This window comes from Mastomys coucha, unplaced genomic scaffold (assembly GCF_008632895.1).
Source record: "Mastomys coucha isolate ucsf_1 unplaced genomic scaffold, UCSF_Mcou_1 pScaffold11, whole genome shotgun sequence".
In the NCBI taxonomy this organism is placed as follows: Eukaryota; Metazoa; Chordata; class Mammalia; order Rodentia; family Muridae; genus Mastomys; species Mastomys coucha.
The window spans coordinates 21,280,624-21,290,138 of NW_022196893.1; the positions used below are offsets into that span (position 1 = coordinate 21,280,624).

At 39.7% G+C, this 9,515-nt stretch overlaps 1 long non-coding RNA gene across 1 annotated transcript in view; it reads left to right on the forward strand.

Annotated features, from left to right (window-relative positions):
- Positions 1-2,790: 2,790 nt before the first annotated feature.
- The window catches only part of LOC116078155, an 87,051-nt gene continuing 80,326 nt past the window's right edge, over positions 2,791-9,515 (forward strand). Inside the window, exon 1 of the long non-coding RNA XR_004113438.1 lies at positions 2,791-2,914. This is a non-coding gene — a long non-coding RNA (uncharacterized LOC116078155). The remainder of the gene's footprint in view (positions 2,915-9,515) is intronic.

Genomic DNA, 9,515 nt, shown 5'->3' on the forward strand with positions numbered 1-9,515 from the left:
ACTAATCCTCTGTTAGAGGACTACCTGGCAAAGCTTTAATCCCATCCTGTAGGCTGTCTCTTTGCCCAATTAACAATTTCCTTTGCAGTGCAGACGCTTTTTAGTTTTGTGGGATCCCATCTGTCAGTTGCTTTGTTATTTCTGTGCTAGAGTTCTATCTGAAAGTATGCTTCTCTCTGTGATGTGGGTTGAAGGGCACCTCCTGCTTCTTCTTCTAAGAGTGTTACAGAAGTCAGTGGGCCAGTGTTTGTGAGGATGCATGCTGAGAGGAAGGGATAATAGACGATGGGCTAGATGAAAGTGGAGAGCGAAATACTAGGTCCAGAGAGGATTACAATACCAATATGGCAGGCGAGCCGTTCCTGCTGCTGCAATACTGGTATAGCAGTTTATGGAGATACCAGGTGTTCTCTCCATTGACTTGAGGCCTGCTTCACAGAAACAAATTCATGCTTCATACTGTAACCACTTTCAAATACCAGGGTTAGGGAAGCCATAAGCCTAGAGTAGCGTTTATTGATGTTGCTTTGTTCCAAATAGTCATGGGGGGTACTGAGTACCTTGATTCTTCTTGTTTAGAAGAGTAAAGAGCTTAAAATAACCCTGAGATCACAGCAGAAGCCATGCCAGCCTTTACTCATGGGTTCAATCATGGGTTGTTAAACATATTCATACATGGGTGTACTGTATCTTCTTCACATCCATGCCCCGCTTCCTCCCTCCAACTTTCCCAATATATTCCATTACCTTTCAAAAGTCCATTCAGTTATACCTATATGCATACCCATGTAGGGTGATCCTTTACTCTGTGAGAAGGCAGCCATTGGTAATATGCCCATGCCCTAGAGGATCACCCTACATGGATGTGAATCAAGGCGACTACCCAGGTCCATTTGTAATTTGATTTCCCCCTTTGTTTTCATCATTATGGCAGAGACATACATCAAAATCTGTAAGAAGTGGTGGGATTTCAAGAAATCTTACATTGTCCTTGGTCCCAGGGTGTCAAAACAGTACTCATTCATTTTTATTTAAAAGTATGAATATTCACTGTGGTGGTTTGAATAGGAATGGCCCCCACGTGAGCATATATGGGAATGCTTAGTCACCAGCAAGTGACACTATTTGAAAGACTTAGAAGGATCAGGAGGTGTGGCATTGTTAGAGGAATCAAAGGCAGGTGGTAGTTCAGGGACAGCCTAGTCTACATAGTGAGTTCCAGGCCAGCAAGAGCTATGTAGAGAGACCCTAACTTTTAAAAAAGGAGAAGAAATATTGTAAACTTATTTCTCTTGTGGGCATATATTTGCAATATAAAGGAACCCACTATGTTTTTAGAGGATGAAAAAGGAAAGGATTCATTGCAAAGTATAACACAGTAAACACTAAAAAAATTAACTTATCTACTCTTTTCAAGATTTATTTATTTGTTTTTATGTATATGTTTTACCTACATGTGTGTATATGTATGTACAATATGAGTACCTGGTGTCCGTGGAGGTCAGAACGTGTTGGATTCTCTGTAACTGGAGTTACAGATGGGTTTTGAACAATCACATGGAGACTGGGACCCAAATCCAGGTTCTCTGCAAGAGTAGCAATTGCTCTTAAAGACCAAGACATCTCTCTGGTCCCCAATTAACATTGTTTTAAACTTGCAGAAGAAAAAACAAGCCATTACAAATAAAGACAGAAAAGGGGTGGGCTCTTGGGCTCTTGGACCATCTCAGCTAAACCAGCCGACTACAAATTAGACTACAGTTTTCAGAAAACTGCTCTCTCTCAGGATTTTACCTCCCACTGGATGAGCTCCATGAAATCAGAGGTGCCCACCAATTTGGAGGAAGACATAGGAAGCAAAGAGACCACCCACAGAGGAACCTTAGAAGGCCTCCTACAGAACCATCTGCTTAAATTTGGCAAGACTTTGATTATTGTCAAAGGCAAAGAAGAGCACTGGTGAATAATGATGTATTAGTGATTCTTTGTTTTCCATAAACAGCAGCCATTAACCAGCATCTAAACATGATTAACTCTCAAATCTCAGAGTCAAGTGTTGTTGGGTCTTATAACATGTTACCTTGAGAAGCAAAGTTTGTTTCTGCCCTCTATCCTTTACCCTTTTATCAATCCTCTTGTTTTCTCTCAATCTCTCTCTCTCTCAGGAGGTTATAAACAGAAGAATAATTTCTACTTCTGAAAACAATTTTTAATCCATACACATGATATTAGATATCTCTGGAGCATCTTCAACTTGTGTTAGATGTATGGAAAAATGGCCTTTTCCTCAGTTTGGATACAAACTTAAAATTTCTTTAAAAGAATTAAAAGGAACCTTGGAGCTAGATTTTATTGTTTTATTTCAATTTTCTTCCTCCTTTTAAATTTGGATTAATTTGCAGGGGATACTTTTTCATCATGATTGCCATATAAAATAATGTCATTTAATAAAGCTATTTGTCTTTAAACTCTCTCTCTCTCTCTCTCTTTCCTCTCTCTCTCTCTCTCTCTCTCTCTCTCTCTCTCTCTCTCTCTCTCTCTCTCTCGGTGTGTGTGTGTGTGTGTGTGTGTTTCCCTTTCTCAAGTAAGGCAGGGTATTGCCTTAGGAACTAGAAGTCACTTTCTTACCAGGGAAATGTGGATTCCTTTTTAAAATTTTTTAGTCTCCTTAACAAAATAATTTAGAAACAGACTCAATTAGTCAACAGACTAATTCAGAAGAAAGACCAAGTACTGCTTTTTCCTTCTTTTTCTTTCTTTTTAATGTTAACCTCAGAAACAGAGATAACAAGAAGAAAGAGAGAAAGGAAGCAGACAGATGTGGGCATGGTGGTACACACCTTAAAGTCCAGCACTCCGGAGGAAGAGGGATGAGAACATCTGTTGGTTCAATGCCAAATAGCAAGGATTTCAGGTCAGCCGGAACCTGTCTCACAGGGGTGGGGGGCTGGGGGTTGGGAGGATGGGAACAAGCAAGCAGCAACCAGCCACAGAGCAGACAAGCAGCTGCATGATGGCAGGCAAGGCATTTCAGAGAAAAGAGCTGGAAAGGCCCAGAGGATCCAGGAAAGCATGTCCAGACTTTACCCATTGCTAGAGAGAGACAGAAAGGAAGGGAGAGGGAGAGAGAGAAGGAGGAGAGAAGGAGGAGGAAAAGAAAAGATAGAAAGGACCGAAAGAGAGGAGAGGGAAGGAAGGAAGGAGGGAGGCAGGGAGGGAGGAAGGAAAGGAGGGAGGGAGGAAGGAAGGGAGGGAGGAAGGAAAGGAGGGAGGGAGGAAGGAAGGGAGGAAGGAGTTATTTTAAGGAAACAGAGAAAGCTGGCAGGCTGTGATGTCATATGATGAAAGCTCTGTAAGGCACTGAACAGGGGCTTTCTAGAAAGGATAAGTCAAATACCTCATTAAGGCAATCACTATTCCTCCCATCTTAGAGTGTATTCAGGTGAATCAGATTTCCTGACAGATGGTGTCTGGCCCATGAGATTGCTAGACCCTAGGTTATTCTTGCAGGAAAACACGGCAGTATGCAGTGTTCTAACCTTTGGCAAAGATCAAAATATCATCTCTTCACCTAGAAAAAAAGGTAGATGTCCTTTATTTAACCTGATGGAAATAGTTCTCCCTTAATAGACTGTAGCAAAACCCCGATATCCATCCTCAACGACTTCAAGACTGTTGTAACAATTTCTCCTATAGCCAGACATAAATCCTGAACTCATTTTAATATTCTACTGGTAATATTAAAATACTTATATTTTAATAGAATATTTCATATTCTTACATTTGCAATAGAGAAGCTCTCTGACCACTTCATCAGATAGTGTATAATCCCACACTCTGGAAAAGCATTTGACGATACATGGAGGGAGGAAATACTGTGAAGTGGCATGGAAGAATCTGAATGGACAGCTGTGCTTGGTTCTTTATTCAGTCTGTTCCTATTGGTTTCCACTGATAACAATGCAGATGCTTCTCTGTGGTTAGTCTGATTGTTACAAGATGTGATTCTCTGTTCAGGTGGTTTCCTCATCCATTAATAATTGCATACAAGTCCCAACATCCCATTAACAATCATATGCCAATGATGACGTCTTAATTTAGGGAAGTTCTTTTCTTTTACTTTTGTTTTAATTTGCTTGTTTGCTTATAGTGCAATAAAAATTTTATACCTTTTTTCTTAATTAAAAAAATCTATACCATATATTCTGATCATGCTTCTCCTTCTGTCAATTCTTTCCAGATCCTCTCTTTGTACGTATCTACCTGACTCCATTCACTTTCTCTCCTTTGAAAACAAACAAGCAAACAAAACAAAACTAACAATCCATAATCCTTTAAGAAGAACAAAACACAAGAAGTTTAAGACACACAAACACAAAAGAAAAACAAAATTGATAAAAACAAAAATCAGAAACTATAACTTATAAGCAACATATGTCCAATCAAAGCTTTATGAGGCCAGCATCTATAAAAATACCATTGAAGTTTTTTGTGGGTATTTGCCATATACTCCCGGGCATAGGTTCCTACTCTTAAGTGTGGTTAATATACATAGTGAGAATCCATTCAAGACAACTAAGTTTTACTTTATAAGCAGTTGTCAAGTGGAGATATCTTCTTAGTTAGGGATGAAAACTCATGTTCACTTCTCCCACTAGCTGTGGGGACCAGATATGTCACAACCTATGCAGGTTTTGTGCATGTGGTCACAGTCTTTGTGACTTCATATGTGCATCATTTCTGTTGTATCTGGAGGACATTGTTTCCATGGTGTCATCCATTCCCTCTAACTCTTATAATCTCTGTCTCCCTTCCCATATAGGTCCCTAAGCAGGAGGGTTTAAGGGAAATATCCCATTTAAGGGCCGAGCATTCCAAGATATCTGTCTCTCTTCATGGTGTCACGTTATGGGACTCTGTGTTAGTTCATATCTATTACAGAAGAAAGCTTGTTTGATCACGGATGAGAAAGGGCTGACCTATGGGTATAGCAAATGCCATTAGGAGTCTGTCTTAGGGCTTTATTGCTGTGAAGAGACACCATAACCACACCAACTTTTTATAAAAAAAAAAAAATAACATTTAATTGGAACTGGCTTACAGTTTCAGAGGTTCAGTACATTATCATCATGGTAGGAAGCATGCTATGTCCAGGCAGACATGGTGCTGGAGAAGGAGCCGAGAGTTCCACATCTTGATCCACAGGCAGCAGCAGGAGACTGTGTCTCACTGAGCAGAGCCTGAGCATACAAGAGACCTCAAAGGCTGCCTCTATGGTGATATACAAGACCACACCTCCTAAAAGTGCCATTCTCTATAGGTCAAGCATTCAAATACATGCATCTATAATGGTCACATCTTTTCAACCCACTATGGAGTCATTTTATTGTTGTAACCCTTTAGCAGAACTGTTACATGGTTTTCTCATTTAAATTTCTGGTCTATACAGTATAGGATTCTTGGACAACTAACATTTTCAAGTATGGATTCTAGTTCAAGGAGTGGGCCTTAACTCTAATTAGAGAGTGGTGGGTGACTCCTTCAACCTTTGTGCCACTTGTACCAATGTATCATGCGGGCCAATCACTAATTGGAGATCAAGGGTTTCATAGGTGGGTTGGTGTCCATCCTTTCCTTGTGTTAGCACGCAGAGTGCTCTCCATGGACACTCACCAGTACCAGTGAAGCTCTACGTAGGTACCAGCTCAACTTCTCTTTGTTCAGTGAGTTATTTAAATGTTGTCTTCAGCAATAAAGCCTAACCATCAATGTGTGGAGAGCAGCCATGGACTTAGCAGTATACTGAGAAGTTTGACAGTTTCTACCGGGCCCCTTTGGACCATGTCTCAACTAGATATAATCAGTTCTTAGTACTGGAAGTTTCTCTTGGTAGAGAAAGAAGCCTAATGGTCATTATATCCCCACTATTTGGTTATTCCACTCAGATTATTTTCATATATGTATATATTTTAAGCAACATCTACAGTAATAGATTTGTATATGATAAACATCCAAATGGTTTCCAAGTTTTGGCAATTATGGGTAGAGCAGCAATGAGCAAGGATGAACCAAATATCTCTGTGGTAAGATGAAACACCCTTTGGGTATGTGCTCAAGAGTGATATAGATCCTGAAGTAGATCTCATCGCAGCCACCTGAGGAATTGCCATGTAGTGATATGTAAAGTAAAGCCTTTATGTCCAGCTTTGAGAATCCCTCTGCTCCTTTGGAAAATGAAGGCTTGGTATCAATGTTCTATTCAGAAAGTGTTTTCCTGTGCCAATGAGTTCAAGACTCTTCCACACTTTCTCTTCCATCAGATTCAGAATATGGATTTTATATTGAGGTCCTTGATCCTTATAGAATCCATTTTTCTGCAGGGTAAAAAGTATGGATCTCTTTGCACTCTTCTACACGCATCCACCGGGTTAATACAGCGCCATATATTGAAGATGCTGTCCATTTTCCATTATGTATTTCTCACTTCTATGTAAAAAAAAAAAATCAGGTATCAAGAGGTATGTGGATTAGTGTCTGGGTTTTCAATTCAATTTTATTGGTCAGCATACTTAATTTTAAGCTAATACCATGCTGTTTTTATTACTATAGCTTTATATATAGTACAGCTTGAAATCATGGATGTTGAGACTTACAGCAGATTTTTTTATTATCTAGATTATTTTAGATACCTTGAGGGTTTTGTGTGTGTGTGTGTGTGTGTTTCCATACGAAGCTGAGGATTGTTTTTTCAATTTCTGTGAAAATTCATGCTGAAATTTTGATAGGGATTTATTGCATCTGTAGATTGATTTGTGGGATGTCCATTTTCACTCTATTAATCCTATTGATCCATAAACCTGGGAAATCTTTTCATCTTCTCTTGTCTTCTTCCTTCACTGTATTGTATTTACAAGTTTCTCACTTGCTTGGCTAGAGTTATTCAATGATTTTTCTGTGAATTAATTTTGTATGCTTGTATTTTGCTGGAAGCGTTTATCAGCTGTAGAAGTTCCTGGTGGAGTGTTAAGGGTCTTTCAAGTAAGATATTAAATAGCTATGGAGGGAATGAATACCCTTGTCTTGCTCTTAGTTCTAGTGGAAATGCTTTGAGGTTTCTCTGTTTAAGTTGATGCTGGCTGTGAACTTGCTATAAATGACATTTATTATGTGATGTATGTCCCTGTATCACTAATCCCTTCAAAATTTTTATCATGAAGGGGTGTTGGATTTTGTCAAAAGTATTTTCTACATATAATGAGATGATCATGTGATGTTTGTCATTCAGTCTGTTTATGTGGTGGATTACATGTATTGATTTATATATGTGTTGAACCATTCCTGCATCTGTAAGATGAAGTATATTTCATCATGGTATATAATTCTTTTTAGTGTGTGCTTGGCTTCTACCCAGTCCTTTCTGCTGGGGCACACTGCTAGTTAGTCTGCTCCCCTGGAGATACCATGTCCTGAGTTAGCCCAAGATCTGCTGTGCTCAGGGCATTTGGTAAGAACCCTCTGGAAGTCTCACAGCTGTCACTGGGAGCCCAGTGGATTGGGAACCCATCACCACCCAAAGCCACACACACACACACACACACACACACACACACACACACACACACGCACACACACACATACACACACGAATACACACACACACAAACACACACAAACACACACACACCACTGAATACCTCTCCCCTTCTGTCCTGTCCTTTCTTCTGGGCAGACTGTTAGCTAGTCTGTTCCCCTTGGAGATACCATATCCTGAGCCAGCTCAAAAGATCCGCTGCACTCAGAGCATTTGGGTAACTTACACCACAGCCTGAAGCATCCAAGGAGATCTGCTACACACAGGGCAACTGATCACCAGCTTGTCTGCTCCCCTGAAGACACTACATCTTAAAGGCATCCCAGGAGCTCCATGGGAAACAGAAACTACAGTCCATAGATGTCCCCCCCACCCCCCGTAGAACAACTTCACACAGGACAACAACCTGACTGCTCCTCTAAGACCCAACAGTCTGAAGGCTTCCCAGAAGATCTACTGCAGCCAGGGCAACAGATCAGCAGCTTCTCTGCCCCTCTGAAGAGCCCCCAGTTGGAAGACCCCACAGGTGGTCTGCTACAGCCAGGGCTGCAGGCCTACCAGGAGAACTGAAGCAACCCAGGGACAAAGAGGCACAATCCAGACAGTCACTCAGACCAGCAAACACCAAGGACAACCAGATGGCGAGAGGCAAGCACAAGACCATAAGCAACAGAAGCCAATATATGTGGGCATCAGTTCAGTTTTCAAATATTTTATTGAGAATTTTTACCACAATGTTCATACAGGAAATTGATGTGAAATGTTATTTCTTTATTTGGTCCTTTTGTGGTTTATATATCATAGAAATTCTGGCCTGGCTAAAATAAAACAGAAATGTTTCTTTAGTTTCTATTTTGAAGAATAATTTGATGAGTTGATATTAATTCTTCTTTAAAGGTCTTGTAGAATTCCGCACTAAATCAGTCTGCCTCTGCTTTTTATCCCGTGTCTTCTTCACTTGGGGTTATGGAACTATTTACATTGAATATCTGCTCTAGATTTAACCTTACAGATTGTATATATCAAGAAATATATCCATTTCTTTTATGTTTCAAGTTTGGCAGAGTACAGATTTTTAAAATATTTCCTTAGAATCTATTGTGATGCCCACTTTTAATATTGAATTATATTAGTTTTGATCTTTTATCTCCATCTTTTAGTTAGTTTGGCTAGGGATTTATAAGTATTATTGATTTCTCTCAAAGATTCTATTCATTTCATTGGTTCTTTTTTATTTTAAGATTTCTTTATTTTATTTGGGTTTTTTTGGTTTTTTTTGCTTTGTTTTGTTTTGTTTTGTTTTTTGAGACAGGGTTTCTCTGTATAGCCCTGGCTGTCCTGGAACTTACTCTGTAGACCAGGCTGGCCTCGTACTCAGAAATCTGCCTGTCTCTGCCTCCTAAGTGCTGGGATTAAAGGCATGTGCCACCACCGCCCAGATTATTTATTTTTATATATGTGAGTACACTATCACTGTCTTCAGATGTACCTGAAGAGGGTATTGGACCCTATTACAGATGGTTGTGAGCCACCATGTGATTGCTGAGAATTGAACTCAGGACCTCTGGAAAACAGTCAGTGCTCTTAACCACTGATCCATCTCTCCAGTCCCTTCATTGATTACTTTTTTCTTTGTTTTGATTTCACCCCTGTGTTTGAGTATTTTCTTGCTCTTTACTCTGTTTTGACATTATTTCTTCTTTTATGTTCTGGAGCTTCCAGGTGTGCTGTTAAGTTGCTAATATGAGGTCTCTCTCCATTTTTTTTTTTTTAATGAACACATGTTTTGCTATGAACATGCCCCTGAGAGCTGCCTTCGTTGTGTCCCACAGGTTTGGGTATGTTGTGTTTTCGTTCATTTTTAAAGTTTCACTCACTTTAATAAAGTCTTAAATTCCCTCTTCTGATTTCTGTCTTAACATCT